We start from the raw sequence: 19426 nt of genomic DNA, 5'->3' as shown, positions 1-19426 counted from the left end.
ACTGCGGCAGCTTCTCTTTGCTGCAGAGCACGGGCTCTAGGCATGAGGGCTTCAGTAGTTGTAGCACGCGGGCTCAGTAGTTGTGGCTTGTGGGCTCTAGAACACAGGCTCAGTAGTTGTGGTGCATGGGTTTAGCTGCTCCGCAGCATGTGGGATCTTCCCAGACCAGGGCTCAAACCCTTGTCCCCTGCATTGGCAGGCAGATTTTAAACCACTGTACCACGAGGGAAGCCCCTGGAGGATTTCTTTTAATATTTTTGTAGTACAGATCTGGTGATGAATTCTTTCAGTTTTCGTACGTCTTTAAAAAAAGTGTTTATTCTGCCTTCATTTTTGAAATGTATTTCATGGGACATATAGTTCTAGACTGAGTTTTTTCTTCCTTTTGGATCTTTAAAGATATTGCTACACTGTTTCTTGCTTGCATTGTTTCCAAATAGAATTCTGCTGTCATTCTTACTTTTGTCTTTTTGTACATGATAGGTCTCCCCTCCCCACCCCACCCCCACTCCAATGCTTTAAACTTTTTCTCTTTATCACTGGTTTTAAGCAATCTGATTCTGATATGCCTTGGCATCATTTTCTTCATGCTTCTTGTGCTTGGGGTTCATTAAACTTCTAGGATCTGTAGGTTTATAGTTTTCCTCCAATTTAGAACAATTTCAGCCATTCCTTCATATATTTTATGTCCCTACCCCTCCTTCAGGGACTCCAATTACCTACGATTATGCTGCTTGAAGTGGTTCCACAGTTCACTGGTGCTCTTTAAAAAAAATTTTTTTAAGTGTCCTTTTATCTCTCTGGCTTTCATTTAGGATAGTTTCTATTGCTATGTCTTCAAGCACACTAAGTTTTTCTTCTGCAGTGTCTAATCTGCTTGTTAATTGCATCCAATGTATTTTTTATTTTCAAACATTGTAGTTTTCATCTCTAGAAGTTGGGTTTTTTTAAAATATCTTCCATTTCTTTATTTAATATGTTCAATCTTTCCTCTACCTTCTTGAAATTATGCAGAATAGTGACAGCTTTTTAATGTCCTTCTCTACTAATTCTATCATTTATGTCATTTCTGGGTCTTTTTCTACGGATTGATTTTTGTCCTCCTCATAGTGGGTGGTATTTTTCTCCTTCTTTGTATGCCTGGTACTTTTTTATTGGATTCCAGACATTGCTAATTTTACATTATTGAGTACTGGATATTTTTGTATTCCTATAGATACTTTCGAACTTTGTCTAGGACACAATTAAGTTACGTGTAAATGGTTTGATTCTCTTGAGGTCTGCTTTTAAGCTTTGTCAGTCTTTAGTCTAGGGCTAATTTTGCCCTATAGTGAGGCAATACCCTTCCGAGTACTTCACTTGATGTCCCATGAATTACAAGGATTTTTGCAGTCTTGCAGGTGGAAACACAAACTCTTCTCTGCCCTGTGTGAGCTCCAAGTGTTATTTCCTATAATGCTTTTGGTTGATTCTTTCCCATGACTTGGGTAGTTTCCCCACACACATGTACCGATCAGGTTACCAGCTGAAGACTCAAGAGAGACTCTCTGCAGCTCTCCAGGGTTTTATCTTCATGTAGCTCTCTCCTCTGGTGCTCTGCCCAATGAGTTTTAGCCACTTTTACCCCCCAGCTGCATCAGCTCAACTCAGGAAGATTACTAGACTCCATCTGGATTCCCCTTCCCTGCGCTATGGCCTGAAAACTCCCCAGACAGAAGCTGGGGCAGTTACAGGGCTTACCTTATCTGTTTTCTATTTCTGATGAATCCCTGTCCTGTGCTGCCTGATATTCAATGTCTAAAAACCATTGTTTAATATATTTAATCTAATTTTTAACTGTTTTATGCAGGAAGGTCAATCCAATCTCTGTCATTGCATCTTGGTCCTCTAGTGATTTTTAAGGTTTTGGAAGAAATCACTTTAGGAGGTAAAAACAGCTTATATGAGTTCATTAGCATGAATTATAGAATCAGAGCATCCTCAAAGGAGGAAAGGAGAAAGGGAGGACAGTAAATTGTAGTTTTATCCCCTGCCTCCTTCTGTTTTCTACCCTGAAGAATAGCTTAGGGAATGGGGAAAGCCGCTTCACTAATTACTACCTTTAATGAACTTGTTCAGTGGTTGAAAAGAATAAGCATTTAAACAACATTTAGCACCCACTATGTGCCAGGTCCTCTGTTAAGGACTGGGAATATCAAATGAGTATGAAATAAAATGCAATAATAAATGTAAATACCCTTAACATTTTTGTAGGACTGTAACAGCAAGGCCAAGAAGTAAATCATTATGTTTAAGCGAACAATATTCTGATAAGTGTCATGATGAAAAAGTTACACCATAAAACAGTCACTTACCCAGGGCAAGTAACTGTTTACGTCACCTAAGATATAAAGTATTTTCATCTTATTCCTTTTACTATATTGTCATTGTTATGCACTGTTAAATTTTATTTTTATTATTTTTTGGCTGCACCGTGCAGCACACGGAATCTTAGTTCACCAACCAGGGATCAAACTTGTGCCCCCTGCAGTGCAAGCACAGTCTTAACCACTGGACCACCAGGAAAGTCCCTGGACTGTTAAATTTTGTAATTGCAAGGCTGTGTCAAACTTCCTGGCACAGTTCCTGATTGTAAGGAACTCCCTTTCTTTGGGGAGAGAGATGCAACAATTCATCACAACGCAAGGTAAGAAGTGCTAGAGCTTTTGGCGGGGGTTCCCAAGCTTTTTCAGGTGAAGTCACTGGTCATTTTTTTTGTGAAATAATATGACATTTTACTAGGAGAAAACACTAGTATATTTTCACAATTATGCCCATTTGTAAGAAAAAGAAGCTGTCAAACTCAACAAGATGGGCTCTGAGTTTTTCCTTTGTTATTCAACCAAGACCTTCATTCTTTTTGTAACTAGCTAGAGCATACTAACAGCAAGGAAGAAAGGTGGAAAAAACTAAGAACATTATTAGGAGAAAAACTTAGGAATCAAAAAAAAAAAAAATTCCGGGCCTTAAAGCTGCTTTAATTCCAACTTGGAATGAGGTGGAATAGAAACAAACCTAATATATTAAGCAATCCAGCTGGCTAAACAATGCACTATAACATGGGGGGAAAGAGTGACCAACCTTGGGGGGTCAGGGAGAAGTCTGGCCAGGCTTTACAGGGGCTGGGGACATGTACAGGTTGGGGCGGGTGGGACACGGAATTTGGAAAGGGCTTGTTCTGGATACTGACATTGACTAGGCTTGTGATTACTGACAAATTCCAATCTCTCAGGGCCTGTTTTCTCATCTTTAAATGAAATTAATTGCCACATCGGTGATTTTAAAACTTTGATCCCCAGGGACCTAGGATTCTCCGAGGGGTCCAGGAGCTGTCTTGGAGGCCTAAAGGTTGGTGGTAGAGGCACTGTAATGCTCCACTTCTCCCCTTTAACTCAGTGATAGAACTCTTAACTGGGAGAAAAAAGTCTGAAAATCATTTAACTTATCCAACTCCAGAACTCAGCGATTTGTTGTGTGCTGTAAAGGAATGACCTTTAATGGCGGTCAAACTGAAAATGGAAACACAAGGATCCACAGAAAGCAAGACATTCATGATTATTTTAGCAAGAAAACAGTGATAAATATATCAAACTTCTTTAAGATAAATTCCAACACAGTGATAACGATCCTAAGTTTACTGACTATAGAACCATTAATTGTACACAGATTGGTGTTTCTCAAACTGGGATCTGCAGAAGTAATCTTGGGTGGTCTGAGTTCTCAAGTTGGAGAAACATCAACAGATTTTAAAACCAGCCAGAAATACACATCCTGAAAATTTTCAGGGCTGATAAAATTTCTGCTTAAGATGTTTACTAAAAGCCTCTCAAAATCTTGAGATCTAATGGGAATCTACTGACAGAAGACCTGTGTATGCATTGTCTGACTGATGCAAAGATGGTCCTGGGGAAAACATTTCCAGGTCTCTCTTTATCCTCCTTTAATCTCAACTGCCAATGCTGTGCCAGGCTGGGTAGAGTAGGTCTAAACAAAGGATGGCATCAAAAGAGACTGTGGGTTGGGTCTCAAAAGTCTTTGAGGTGGTTCAAGAGATACCAAACTCTGGAAGTAACAAAGCCCTGCAGCGTGGGAGGATGCACTTAAGTGCCTACTCTCTCCCACTGCACAGCTAGTGGTGGTAAAGAACTCTGGGTATTAAGTTATGGCTCAAGTATAGTGGACTAAAAGACTGACTTCAAATCTAAATGTTACTAACAGACTACCTTCTAGAAGCTTACAGTAAAAAACATATTACAGTGCTACCATCAAAAGTAGGAATCTTGTCATATTCATCTTCATATCCCCAGCAAATAGCACATAAACAGGTATAATAAATACTTAATAAATATCCCGGGCTTAGATGTAGGGCAGCTGTGGAGAAAGAGCCACCTGAGTGCTGGGCGAGAGCCTTCCAGGGTTCTTTGGGGCTAGAGGAATCTTGAAACCATGGATCACCTATATATGTTTTGAGACATGCTTTAGATGTTTTTTTCTGGAAGCCCTGCAACTACCGTAAAAATTGAATGTATTGTTGAAAAGACATATGGCCAATGGTGGCAGAGTCTGCATAGAACCATGCTTCGTGGTGTTCCAGGAAAAACCTTTCGGCTTGTTGGTTATATTATTCAGTCTGGCTGTATAACTCATTGTGTTTTTGAAGACTTTGGTGGTGTTGTCATGTGTTCTAAACCATCAATAGAGCTTAAAATTCAAAATTCAGATATTGTCTTTGCAGAAAATTTTAGTCGACATTTTTATGGTATCCAAAGAGGTGACACTGTGATTGCAAAAAGCCCGAGTGATCCAAAATCAAATATTTGTAAAAGAGTAATTGGTTTGGAAGGAGACAAAATTCTTATCAATAGTCCATCAGGTTTATTTAAAAGCACAGTTATGTGCCAACGGGTCATGTTTGGTTAGAAGGTGATAATCTATAGAATTCTACAGATTCCAGGTACTGTGGACCTGTTCCATATGAACTAATAAGAGGATGTATCTTCGTTAAGATTTGGACTCAATGATTTTGGATTTCTACATGACAGCCCTAATGGCCACAGATTTTCTGATTGGCAAGCATTTATTCTTTTGATTTGATTACTGTCTTCTGTTCAAGTGAATTTATTATTGTCACTAAAACCATGTACTTGCTAATAAACTATTTGCTATTCAAAATAAATAAATAAATAAATGAATGTAGGGCAGCTGCATTTTATGCAAATATTGTGTTCCCAAAGGCCGTGCCTTAAAAACTCACATAATTCTAGTTTAATCCTGAAGAAGAAATTTATAATTTCCCAAAGTCCATCAGCATTGAAAATTTGCTATTACATTCTGTTAAAATTTTTTTTAAGGGTTTCCCTGGTGGCGCAGTGGTTGAGAGTCCACCTGCCTATGCAGGGGACGCGGGTTCGTGCCCTGGTCCGGGAGGATCCCACATGCCGCGGAGCGGCTGGGCCCGTGAGCCATGGCCGCTGAGCCTGCGCGTCTGGAGCCTGTGCTCCGCAATGGGAGAGGCCACAACAGTGAGAGGCCCGCGTACGGCAAAAAAAAAAAAAAAATTTTAAGGTGTAACAATGAAACTTGGGTTACATTTTTAAAAATAACTCATATCTTTTAGAGATCCCATACTGAAATAGGTATGAATGAAGTAATACGATGTCTGGGATTTGCTTCAAAATAATATGGACTGGGGAATTCCCTGGTGGTCCAGTGTTAAGACTCCACGCTTTCACTGCCAAGGGCATGGGTTCAAATCCTGGTTGGGGAACTAAGATTCTGCAAGCTGCGTGACACGGCAAATAAATAAATAAAATGAAATATAATAATAATAATAACAATATGGACTGGAGTTAGTTATTAAAAACATGGAAATCCGTCTCCCCTGCCCCTTCCAGAGATTCTGATTCACCAGCATTCTGGGGTTACTACGGGGTTTTCCCCCTGACCCCCTGAGGTTGGTCACTCTTTTCCCCCCCATGTTACAGCACACACTTGGGCACATTTCAGGCAAACTGGGGAAACTGTCCCCAACTGCAGGCAGATGGGACCTGCAAACAATGGCCTCTGGTCAGCTCAGAGACCCAAATCTAGGCTGCCAACTTTCCAAACTCAGGGGAAGGGTAGCTTCTTGGTAATCTGACTAAAGGAAATGCTGTAGGTGAAACTTTATTTGAGGATTCATCACTCTCAACCACCTTCAGTACCAGTCCCTTTCCACTACTTCCTCTCAAATAATTTATTTCTCCCTTCCTCTCTGTACTGTATTTACTCATATTTACATTACGATGTCAGCTCCACCAGGGCAGAGGTTTGTCTGTTCACCGACGAACCTCAGAATAGTGTCTGGCACGTGACAGGAGCTCAATGAACATGCCCGCCAGTTTTATTGAGATATAATGGACAAATAAGATTGTGTAAGTTTAAGGTGTACAATTTGATGATTTGATATATATCTATATTGTGAAATGATTACCACAAACACATCCATCCCCTCATATGGTTAATTTTTTTTTTTTTTTGGTGTAGTGAGTACATTTAAAATCTACTCTCTCAAGAAATTCCAGGTATACAATATAGTATTGGTAACTATAGTCACCATGTTATACATTAGATCCCCAGAAATTATTCATCTTATAACTGAAAGTTTGTACCCTTTGACCAACATCTCCCCATTTCCCGCACCCCCCAGTCCCTGGCAACTACCAATCTACTCTGCTTCTACAAGTTCAACTTTTTTAGATTCCACATATAAATGAGATCATACAGTATTTGTCTATCTTTGTCCAACTTATTTCACTTAGCTTCTGTTTCATCCATTTAGTCACAAACAGCAGGATTTCCTTCTTTTTTACGGTTGAATATTATTCCACTGTACGTATGTGTATATCCAACTATCTATATATTTGTATTTATATATAACAATTTCTTTATTCATTCATCCAACAACAGACATTTAGGTGGTTTCCATATCTTGGCTATTGTGAATAATGCTGCAATGAATCTGAGGGTGCAGATATCTCTTCAAGATAGTGATTTAATTTCCTTCAAATATACATATAGAAGTGGGGTTACTGGATCATATGGTAGCTCTATTTCTAATTTTTTGAGGACCCTCCATACTGTTTTCCATAGTGGCTGCATCAATTTACATTCCCACCAACAGTGCACAAGGGCTCCCTTTTGTCCATATCCTTGCCAACACTTGTCATCTCGTCTTTTTGATGATAGCCATTCTAACAGGTGCGAGGCGGTATCGCACTGTGGTCAATGAACATTTTTTGAAACGAACTTATCACCCTTTCCAATATGTTGGTCACATGATGGCAAGACCTGCAACAGGATCAGGCGTACCAGGGAAAGTGTGCTTATTCCCTTTTTCTTGAAACTTACTTCAGTTTTCCAAGAAAGCATGCTTACTTTGGACACCAGGTTATTCCTATGGGAGAGCAATCTAAAGTGGAAAACAAAGAATTATATTTAAACCTAGAACATACAGTGGTGCTAAAGTTACTTCCCACTATTCCCCTGCACACTATTCTAGCCAAACTGCCACTCTCCTAGCCCCCAAACACAATGCACACTTTCCCAGCATCTGCCCTGGTTCAGGTGACAATTTTATCTGAAATGCTCTTCTTTCTCTCCTACATCTACTGAAATTCCATCCATTATTCAAAACTTAGTTTGAATCTACCTCTCTGAGTCTTTCTCTGACAACCTTGGGCTGTCTTTTGGATTTTCTACCGAGAATTCTAAAAGAACCAACCATGTCTCATGTCTTTTGACATTGATCAGCCACTGTTCTGTGTGATTAGCTTCATTATACCTATCTTCTGTACCCAACTAAAGCAGAGCCCAAATTTAAACAAAAACAGTATAAAGTGCTACAAGAGTACAATGAATTCTCCCATCCTAAGGCCAAGCAACTTTTAGACTGCATGGCTTTTCGGCATTAGCGAACTTAAAATTCTGGCCCATTACAATAGGCTCTGGCCTCATTTTGTACCTTAACCCACCTCACCCTCCCCTATATGGAACGCTTGTTTCTTCGCCATCTTGACCATTTGATGTCCCCCAAACTTATCATGCAACTTTTTCAATTCTTTGGCTTTGCACTTGTCCCTTTACTTAGAAGACAAAAGATCTTCCCGCCCATCTCCAAGTGGTCAACTGAGAATACCTCTTTATCTTTTAAGGCTTTGAGTAAAATGATTTTGCCTTTCATTTTTTTTTTTTTTTTTTTGCGGTACACGGGCCTCTCACTGCTGTGGCCTCTCCCGTTGCGAAGCACAGGCTCCGGATGCGCAGGCTTAGCGTCCATGGCTCACGGGCCCAGCTACTCCGCGGCATGTGGGATCTTCCCAGACCGGGGCATGAACCCGTATCCCCTGCATTGGCAGACGGACTCTCAACCACTGCGCCACCAGGGAAGCCCTGCCTTTCATTTTTAAAAAAAATCCTGGGACTTCCCTGGTGGCACAGTGGTTAATAATCCACCTGCCAATGCAGGGGACACAGGTTCGAGCCCTAGTCCAGGAAGATCCCACATGTGGCGGAGCAACTAAGCCCGTGCACCACAACTACTGAACCTGCACTCTAGAGCCCACAACTACTGAGCCTGTGCTCTAGAGCCCATGAGCCACAACTACTGAGCCTGCGTGCCTAGAGCCTGTGCTCCACAACAAGAGAAGCCACTGCAATGAGAAGCCCGCGCACCGCAACAAAGAGTAGCCCCCGGTCGCCACAACTAGAGAAAGCCCACGTGCAGCAATGAAGACCCAATGCAGCCAAAAATAAAATTAACTAATTAATTTAAAGAAAATCCTGAAGCAAAATTAATTGCTCATTTATTTGTATCCCTAGAGCACGTCTGACATGTTACTAGATCTGACATGTGTGTGACAAAACTTTGCTTTTCTGACTCCCTCATTAGCTTACAAGTTCCATGAAAGCTGGGTCAATTTTGTTCCATCTTCATGTTACCAGAGTTTAGTGCAATGCCTGTTACAAATGTGCCCAATAAACATGTTTTACTCCGTACTTAAGTAAAATTTTGGTCTTAAAACTAACTTTTTCAGGAGTGATGTCAGTTCCTTATCATTTGGTTTCCAAGAATATTCAGCTAGGCTACACAGGAGCACTTTAGCACAATCATAAAACACAGGATTCGGATGCAGGCTGGTCATTCATTGTCCAGGATCCACCAGCTTATGCTGGGCCCTTATGTGTTTAGCCAGGCATTCCTGCCAGGGAGAAAAAGGCTTTCAAGGTCAACTGATTCCCCATCTGATCAGACAGTTCAGCTCTCTGAGGCATATGAAAATGTCATTTTTTAAGATCCATATGACAAAAAAATTGTGTATCCTTCCATAATAACCTAATTAATATTTAACAAACCTCCTTAAAACAGGGATTTGGGCTTCCCTGGTGGCGCAGTGGTTGGGAGTCCGCCTGCCGATGCAGGGGACACGGGTTCGTGCCCCGGTCCAGGAAGATCCCACATGCCACGGAGCAAATGGGCCCGTGAGCCATGGCCGCTGAGCCTGCACGTCCGGAGCCTGTGCTCCGCAATGGGAGAGGCCACAACAGTGAGAGGCCCGCATACAGCAAAAAAAAAAAACAAAAAACAAAAAAAAAACCAGGGATTTATGCACTGAACATAAACATAAAATAACTCCTGGAGTCCCAAAAACTTGAGCAGTAATTTATATTAATAACAGTTGTGTTCAGGGACTTCCCTGGTGCTCCAGTGGTTAAGAATGTGCCTTCCAATGCAGGGGGACGCGGGTTCGATTCCTGGTTGGGGAACTAAGATCCCACATGCTGCAGGGCAACTAAGCCCGCGCGCTGCAACTACTGAGCCCACCCGTCACAACTAGACAGAAGCCTGTGCGCGGCAAGGAAGAGCCTGCACGCCCTAATGAAAAGATCCCACGTGCTCCAACTAAGACCCGACACAGCCAAAAAAAAAAAAAGTTGTGTTCATCAAAAGACTCAGAAGTAAAAGTCTAAGATGAAGTCTCTGGCACAGCCATGTATGGCTTTGTGAGGGCATCAACACTAGACCTTTAAAGAAAAGAAAAAAACTCTGCAGTACAGGAAAAACAGATGCTCTGCCAAAAATGTTTTCATAATTTCTTTACTGTGTTTTATAAGAGACAAGACTTTAATGACTATGGAAAACAGTAAACAGGAAATGATTGAGAAATGACTGAGAAATACTGCTGTCCTGATTGCTATTAAATGTTAAATAAAATTAAGTTAAAACTATCTTTGTGATAATTCACAATACTGCACTACATAGAATAATAAGTACTAAAAAGATGAGTCAGTTCTTTTCAGTTACACTACCAAATTTCAAAGAACTCTTGTATTATACTTCCAAATAAAAGGTGAGTTTCTGTTTTAATCAGTGATTGCCATATTTATTACTTTCTTCCACTAAAAATAAACAATCATTCAGAGAATTGGCTCCAATGACAAGCTGACTTAGCAAAAGGAAGCAATGCCAACATTGAAATAAACACTCATGAAGATGAACCTGGTCATGCATCAACCAAAAACACATTAAGCCAAAATTTTAGGAATAGGAATTAAAAACTAGAAAGGCAAAAGTAAGTCTTACTTGCATCCTCTCCATAAAAACAAACTACCTAAATATTAAACACAAACGGCTCGTGACACTTTTTATATTTTTAGTTTCATTCAGAAAAAAGATATCTTTTATTAAATGGAGATTTAATGAGTCATTTGTGTTTTTTTTCTAATTGAAAGGGATTTCTTTTAGAGAGCATTTTAAATGAAGCAAAAGAAAAATCCTCCCAATGCGTTCTTTTCCTGCTTTTAAAAACAATGGATATTATTGCACAACACCGGTCATAAACAGAAAAAGGACTGCTGTTTGCATTTCCATCTTACAATCACAAAATTTACTAGAGTACAGTATGGTAATAATTAAGCTATTAAAAAATAAAAACTGCCTGATCTTTCTCTATATTTCCTCACATACAATAGGACACCATTGCTCTGTGTTAGTGCAGTTTGTACATGTTATTGTTTCTATGTATGGAACTGCTTTAAAAAATACTTTGAAATGGCAGTAATTATAAATAAAAAATCTTTTTCTTTTATTGAGCTTTAGTATTAGCAATCTGGTTAAAGTTATCATGCAAACTCTTGACTCTCACTGCTCTCTGTCAATGAGTAACATTCAAAATATTTTGGTTTTACGGTATGTTCCAAGAAAAACAAGCCCTATAAAAACAACTAACAATATTAAACAAAATTCCATTTTACAAAGTCAATGATGTTACCAAGGAAGAGATGCTGAGGATTCTCTTTTATAAAAGCAGGCTCAAAAGGAAGATGTGTGCATGAGTCAATTTTTTAAGGAGAAGAAAATAAAAGGAAACTTTTAAAGCTTAAAAACGATTTAAGAAAGAATATGGGTAAATATATATGTAGCATATTACTCCAAGAAAGATTTCCCAGTTTACACAAAAATTTTAAAGAAGCTGAATTAATCTCACTCTTCTAAACTCCGTTTAAGAAATATAAACTTCTATCTAGTGTGAAATCTTTTACAAACTTTAAGAAATGCCATGTGGACTGGAATTTAAATTGATAGTTTTTTCTATCAAAAGACCATAAGATACAGAGTTTCAGTTGAGGAAGATGAAAAAGTTCTGGGGAAAAACGGTGGTGACGGTTATACAAAAAGTGAATGTACTCAATGCCACAGAACTGTACTTAAAATGGCTAAAGGGCTTCCCCGGTGGTGCAATGGTTGAGAATCCGCCCACCAATGCAGGGGACATGGGTTCAAGTCCTGGTCCAAGAAGATCCCACAGACCGCAGAGCAACTAAACCCGTGTGCCACAACTACTGAATCTGTGCTCTAGAGCCCGCAAGCCACAATTACTGAGCCCGCACACCACAACTACTGAGCCTGTGCACCACAACTACTGAAGCCCACACATCTACAGCCCATGCTCTGCAACAAGAGAAGCCACCACAATGAGAAGCCCACGCACCGCAATGAAGAGTAGCCCCTGCTCGCCACAACTAGAGAAAGCCCTCACACAGCAGCGACGACCCAACACAGCTAAAATTTTTAAATAAATAAACAAACAAACAAATAAATAAAATGGCTAAAATGGTAAATTTTATGTTATGTATATTTTACCACAAAAAAAGAAGAAAGCATCTCTGAATATTCCGACTTAAAAAAATACCCAAAAGGGTTTATTTGAAAATAACTAGCTGTACATCTATGATTAAAAATCTTAAAAAATTGCAGAGGAAGGAACACTCCCAAACTCATTCTATGAGGCCACCATCACCCTGATACCAAAACCAGACAAAGATTTCACAAAAAAAGAAAATTACAGACCAATATCACTGATGAATATAGATGCAAAAATCCTCAACAAAATACCAGCAAACAGAATCCAAGAACACATTAAAAGGATCATACACCATGATCAAGTGGGATTTATCCCAGGGATGCAAAGATTCTTCAATATATGCAAATCAATCAATGTGATACTCCATATTAACAAACTGAAGAATAAAAACCATATGATCATCTCAATAGATGCAGAAAAAGCTTTTGACAAAATTCAACACCCATTTATGATAAAAACTCTCCAGAAAGTGGGCATAGAGGGAACCTACCTCAACATAATAAAGGCCATATATGACAAACCCACAGCAAACATCATTCTCAATGGTGAAAACCTGAAAGCATTTCCTCTAAGATCAGGAACAAGACAAGGATGTCCACTCTCACCACTATTATTCAGCATAGTTTTGGAAGTCCTAGCCACAGCAATCAGAGAAGAAAAAGAAATAAAAGGAATACAAACTGGAAAAGAACAAGTAAAACTGTCACTGTTTGCAGATGACATGATACTATACATAGAGAATCCTAAAAATGCCACCAGAAAACTACTAGAGCTAATCAATGAATTTGGTAAAGTTGCAGGATACAAAATTAATGCACAGAATTCTCTTGCATTCCTCTACACTAATGATGAAAAATCTGAAAGAGAAATTATGGAAACACTCCCATTTACCATTGCAACAAAAAGAATAAAATACCTAGGAATAAACCTACCTAGGGAGACAAAAGACCTGTATGCAGAAGACTATAAGACACTGATGAAAGAAATTAAAGATGATACCAACAGATGGAGAGCTATACCATGTTCTTGGATTGGAAGAATCAATATTGTAAAAATGACTATACCACCCAAAGCAATCTACAGATTCAATGCATTCCTATTAAATTACCAGTGGCATTTATTACAGAGCTAGAACAAATCATCTTAAAATTTGTATGAAGACACAAAAGGCCCCAAATAGCCAAAGCAGTCTTGAGGGAAAAAAACAGAGCTGGAGGAATCAGACTCCCTGACTTCAGACTATACTACAGAGCTACAGTAATCAAGACAATATGGTACTGGCACAAAAACAGAAACATAGATCAATGGAACAAGATAGAAAGCCCAGAGATAAACCCACACACCTGGGGTCAACTAATCTATGACAAAGGAGGCAAGGATATACAATGGAGAAAAGACAGTCTCTTTAATAAGTGGTGCTGGGAAAACTGGACAGCTACCTGTAAAAGAATGAAATTAGAACACTCCCTAACACCATACACAAAAATAAACTCAGAATGGATTCAAGACCTAAATGTAGGACTGGACATTATAAAACTCTTAAAGGAAAACATAGGAGGAACACCCTTTGACATAAATCACAGCAAGACCTTTTTTGATCCACCTCCTAGAGTAATGGAAATAAAAACAAAAATAAACAAATGGGACCTAATGAAACTTAAAAGCTTTTGCACAGCAAAGGAAACCATAAACAAGACAAAAGACAACCCTCAGAATGAGAGAAAATATTCGCAACCGAATCAATGGACAAAGGATTAATCTCCAAAATATATAAACAGCTCATGCAGCTCAGTATTAAAGAAACAAACAACCCAATCCAAAAATGGGCAGAAGACCTAAACAGACATTTCTCCAAAGAAGACATACAGATGGCCAAGAAGCACATGAAAAGCTGCTCAACATCACTAATTATTAGAGAAATGCAAATCAAAACTACAATGAGGTATCACCTCACACCAGTTAGAATGGGCATCATCAGAAAATCTACAAACAAATGCTGCAGAGGGTGTGGAGAAAAGGGAACCCTCTTACACTGTTGGTGGGAATGTAAATTGATACAGCCACTATGGAGAACAGTAAGGAGGTTCCTTAAAAAACTAAAAATAGAATTACCATATGATCCAGCAATCCCACTACTGGGCATATACCCAGAGAAAACCATAATTCAAAAAGACATATGCACCCTAATGTTCATTGCAGCACTATTTACAATAGGCAGGTCATGGAAGCAATCTAAATGCCCATCGACAGACGAATGGATAAAGAAGATGTGGTACATATATATAATGGAATATTACTCAGCCATAGATAGGAATGAAATGGAGTCATTTCTTGAGACGTGGATGGATCTAGAGACTGTCATACAGAGTGAAGTAAGTCAGAAAGAGAAAAACAAATATCATATATTACCGCATGTATGTGGAACCTAGAAAAATGGTACAAATGAACTGGTTTGCAGGGCAGAAGTTGAGACACAGATGTAGAGAACAAACGTATGGACACCAATGGGGAAAAAACTGTGGTGGGGTGGGGATGGTGGTGTGCTGAACTGGGCGATTGGGATTGACATGTATACACTGATGTGTATAAAATTGATGACTAATAAGAACCTGCAGTATAAAAAAACAAACACAAAAACTAATAGTAAACTTTCTTTGGGTTATTTGTATGGAAATATGTTAATATAAATATTTCAGACATTACATGAAATTTCTAAAAATCTTATATGTTCTGGTATAATGTTATAAGTCACAATTCTAGTTATTACTTTAAAATGTGTAACTCAGAAATAACTAAATTTCCTTGTCAATTGCATTATTATGAACTTTCACCAAATCTTTAACCATGGTCATCTTTAAGTGTTTTGTCATTTACAGACAGTTCTGGACTCTGATGCTTTCGCAAAAATGTTCCTATAGAAGGGTTTCATCTTCAAGGAATTCATGGAAAATACTCTGACAAGTACAGGTTTTTGGTAACTGACTAAACTGCTCAACTGAATGAATAAGCATTTTCAGAACTCTAATGGAAAACTGATGAATTCATAAAAGTGCTAACAAAAGATCAAGATGAAAAAAGAATTAATTACATGGGACTGAGTGAACTGATGAGGATGATTATAATTTTTGTGACTTTGTTTGAATAAAAAAAAAAAATCCCCCCCCCCAAAAAAATCTTTCTATTTCTGGAAAAGTATTCTCTCCCTCAAGCTGGCAGCTTCAGGACACACACTCACTGAGGGAAAATGAGGGACCTATGGCACATCAGTTAAAATTAACCTCAGCAAACAGTGGGGTGAAAGAAGCTGAGGCAGATCACTCCACAACTACCAAGAGGCACAGATGTAGGAAGAAATCATCCCACAAAGGAAGGAGGAGGGTTCTTAACCCTGTTGTGCCTTCTGTTTGTCTGGCGAGGCTTATGGATCCCTTCTCAGAGTAATATTTCAAGATGCGGAGTATATGGAAGATTTTTAAAAAGTTATAAAAATATTTAAAAATTGTAATATAGTTATATATGTGGTTCTTCATCAATCCATTAATATACTAGATGTAGTGGTGAGTCTAGTAACTACTATCATTTAGGAGATAGTAATCTTTCAAGATACCTGCAAATGTAATGTGATAAACAATATTTCTACTGGTAACATTCCCCAGGCACTGTTAATACTACAGTGGCTGGTGGCCTCCACTCATAGATTTAGGAAATAATAAATTTCAATTGGAGTCTAGTGAAAATAACATGCAATTTTTTTCGTATCCAAGTTCACGGGCCTCCCTCTCCCCAGTTCTCCCTAATTCTAACCACAGATCCTTTAGGGGTCAGTCCATGGAGCCCTTGTACCGTTGGGGTCCAGGACAGTTGTTCAACATGTGAAACAAATAAACTCAATCCAGTAACAAATAACAAAGGAATTCTGAACATCTGAATATAATTCACAATATATTTTTAAACTTGCTAAGCACACAATGGCCATTTCTACACACTGTTTGGATGTACATTTTTGCAATGCAAAGATGCTGAAGGTGCTGCCAGATGCACAGGATGGTAGCAGCAAGCTGTCAATTTCAACAGTGCAGAAAGGATACTCTTCACTATCACCAAAGATACCAAAGAATGCCCTGAGAGAGGAAGGTGAAGTATAACCTAGTTTTCTGCAAGCTTAGTAGAGGGCAACAGAAATCCATTTTACAATTTAAAAAACCTGACACTGCAGTGGAAAAGCCCATCTACATTCTCCACCTTGGACCAGAGTGAGATACAAAGGTAAGTTTCATCTGATAAACATGCAACAGTCCTTTCTGGAAAGCTTAGTCAAAATTCACATCTTTATTCTCCCAAATGTCCACTGTAGAAATTAGCCACATAATCATTTACTTTTCTAGTTTTTACATGAATGCTTGGAATTGAACAGACATGTAAATTAACACCTTTTTCTACACTCACTTCTGGGCTATCCTGCTATAGATTATTGAACCTTCATATAAGAGTCAAGTAACTTAGAAACAGCCTCTGGCGATCTAAGAATAAAACACTATGTTTCGTTTTTAAGGCCAGCTCAGTGTAATTAAAAAAAATTTTTTTTTGACTTAAAACCACATCATTCTGAAGTGGCAGTCACATGTGCTAGAAACAAGTGATGTCGGGAAACTGCGTAACTGGTTTCGAACACAGTCCCAACTTCTGAGAGATTTGTGCCACAACACAACCCTTTTCCTTAGGAAAGAGGTGAAGACTTTTCATTTAGTTTGACCCTCTTCTATCACTTCTGGGTCATTTAAAATAGGATAGATCCATAGCTCTATTACCGCCATTATTCAGTATCGTTCTTTTGAACAAATTAGAATAAATTTTTTTTGCTTCATTATGTCTTCATAGTCTTGCCTTTAGAACACCTTATTTACCTCTCTAAATATTTAAGTTCTTCAGTTTTGCTTCACCTAGTAAAATTATTTTTCTATGAAGGTTTGTCATTATTTAACTTTTTCTTAAACTTCTAATGAAAGCTTGCAAATTTTGTTAATGAGTCTCATATCATTAATATCATAATTTTTCTTTAACAAATTACATTAAAATAGCATGAGGCTTCCCTGATGGCGCAGTGGTTGAGAGTCCGCCTGCCGATGCAGGGGACGCGGGTTCGTGCCCCGGTCTGGGAAGATCCCACATGCCGCGGAGCGGCTGGGCCCGTGAGCCATGGCCACTGAGCCTGCGCGTCTGGAGCCTGTGCTCCGCAACGGGAGAGGCCACAACAGTGAGAGGCCCGCGAACCGCAAAAAAAAAAAAAAAAAAAAAAAGCATGATATATTAAGCAGAACTGTAATTTATCATACTAATGATAATGAGGGTTTGATTCAATGATCATTTATTTATTAAAATAAGCCTGTGATGGAAGGGCAGGGTAGAGGGTTAAAGAAACATAAAAAAAGCCCCACACAAGTGTATAATATGTCCCAGCTCTCAAGTAGCTGATAATCTTATTGGAAAGGCAAGACAGCTACATCTGAAATAATCTTCCAAACTGTAGTAAGCATTATCAATGTGCATGAAAATAAACATATACTAGCATGGATATTTACAGTAACATTAAGCCCTTTTTACAATTAATGATTCTTGCTATAATTATTACTATTACCTATTTAAAAATATAAATTAAATTAATATTATTAATATACCAAGGCGTATGATATGATAAAAACTGTAGTAGCAGCTAACATTCACTAAGCGCCTTCCCTCTGCCACACACTTTACACAGTCCTAATCCTTCTAATACAATCCTGCCAGGTATGTATTATTATCCCTATTTTTAGAGAGAATGTAAGACAGTTGCCCAACATTGCAGTTTGTAAGCAGCGAGACAGAAGTTTGAATTCAAATCTCTAATTCCCAAGCCCATGCTTCTCATCTCTGTGGGTGGATTTTTGGAAGGTCTGATTTCTGTAAATGTTTCCCATGCCAAAAAACAGCAGTTGAGAATCTTAAAACACTTTCTCCCACAGCAAAAAACCTCATTATTCCATCAATTACAATTCTAAAATTTTAAATCAACTTATTATAAGGTATTTTTGCTGAGAAAAGTGAAGCACATTATTGTAAATCTATCACTATAAAAAGTAGGGAGGGATTTCCCTGGTGGTCCAGTGGATAAGACTCCGACTCCCAATGCAGGGGGCCCGGGGTTCAATCCCTGGTTGGTGAATGCATGCATGCCGCAACTAAGAGTCCTCATGCCACAACTAAGAAGTCCACATAATGCAACGAAGATCCTGGTGCCACAGTTAAGACCCAGTGTGGCCAAAATAAATGAATAAGTAAATAATTATATTAAAAAAGTAGGGAGAAATATAAGTAAGGAGAAATACACTGGCACTGGCTTCGAGAAAAGGAGCTGTGGGAGCATCGTAGCTGAGAGCAGCACTTTAGTCTTTTCCATGTAAGACTTCAGGGAAAGGAGTCCTTTAAACAAAAAAGGCTGGCAGAGGTTCCATAATGAAATAACTTTGGGAAGCGTAACATATCACATACCCGTCTCAGTAATTCATGATATACATCAGACCTCCTGCTTTTTATTTATTTATTTTTAAAGTCCTTCCTTCCTTCCTTCCTTCCTTCCTTTCTTCCTTTCTTGGCTCTTCGTTGTGGTGTGCAGGCCTCTCTCTAGTTGTGGCATGTGGGGTTTCTCTCTATAGTTGTGGCGTGCAGGCTCCAGGGCGCGTGGGCTCTGTAGTTTGTAGCAGGCAGGCTCTCTCGTTGAGGCATGCCAGCTCAGTAGTTGTGGTGCGTGTGGGCTTAGCTGCCCCGTGTCATGTGGGATCTTAGTTCCCTGACCAGGGATTTAACCCGCGTCCCCTGCATTGGAAGGCGGATTCTTTACCACTGGACCACCAGGGAAGTCCCCAGACCTCCTGCTTTTTAAAAGTCACTGTTTCCCACACTGACTTTGCCACAGAACCCTCCATTCTCTCCCAACTCCACTCCCAAAACCTATTAACTCCCGTGGGTCTAGAGCAGCACAGCTGTCCAATAGAAACACCATGAGTCACAAGTGAGAGCCACACATGAGATTCAAAATGTTCTAGTAGCTAAATTTTTTTTTTTTTTTTTTAATGCGGTACGCGGGCCTCTTACTGCTGTGGCCTCTCCCGTTGCAGAGCACAGGTTCCGGACGCGCAGGCTCAGCAGCCATGGCTCACGGGCCCAGCCGC

The 19426-nt window shown here is 39.2% G+C and overlaps 2 protein-coding genes and 1 pseudogene across 3 annotated transcripts in view; 2 read left to right on the top strand and 1 right to left on the bottom strand.

Annotated features, from left to right (window-relative positions):
- The window catches only part of TRERF1 (transcriptional regulating factor 1), a 572147-nt gene that overhangs the window by 62303 nt on the left and 490418 nt on the right, over window positions 1-19426 (top strand). The gene's annotated exons all lie outside the window — the stretch shown is intronic.
- Window positions 1-19426, bottom strand: part of BICRAL (BICRA like chromatin remodeling complex associated protein) — an 82473-nt gene that overhangs the window by 44541 nt on the left and 18506 nt on the right. The gene's annotated exons all lie outside the window — the stretch shown is intronic.
- On the top strand, window positions 4588-5133 carry LOC132527900 (mitochondrial inner membrane protease subunit 1-like; annotated as a pseudogene).

Source organism: Lagenorhynchus albirostris, chromosome 10, assembly GCF_949774975.1.
Source record: "Lagenorhynchus albirostris chromosome 10, mLagAlb1.1, whole genome shotgun sequence".
Taxonomy (NCBI): domain Eukaryota; kingdom Metazoa; phylum Chordata; class Mammalia; order Artiodactyla; family Delphinidae; genus Lagenorhynchus; species Lagenorhynchus albirostris.
Note: the sequence above shows the minus strand (reverse complement) of the source record. Positions and strands in the feature narration are given on the sequence as shown.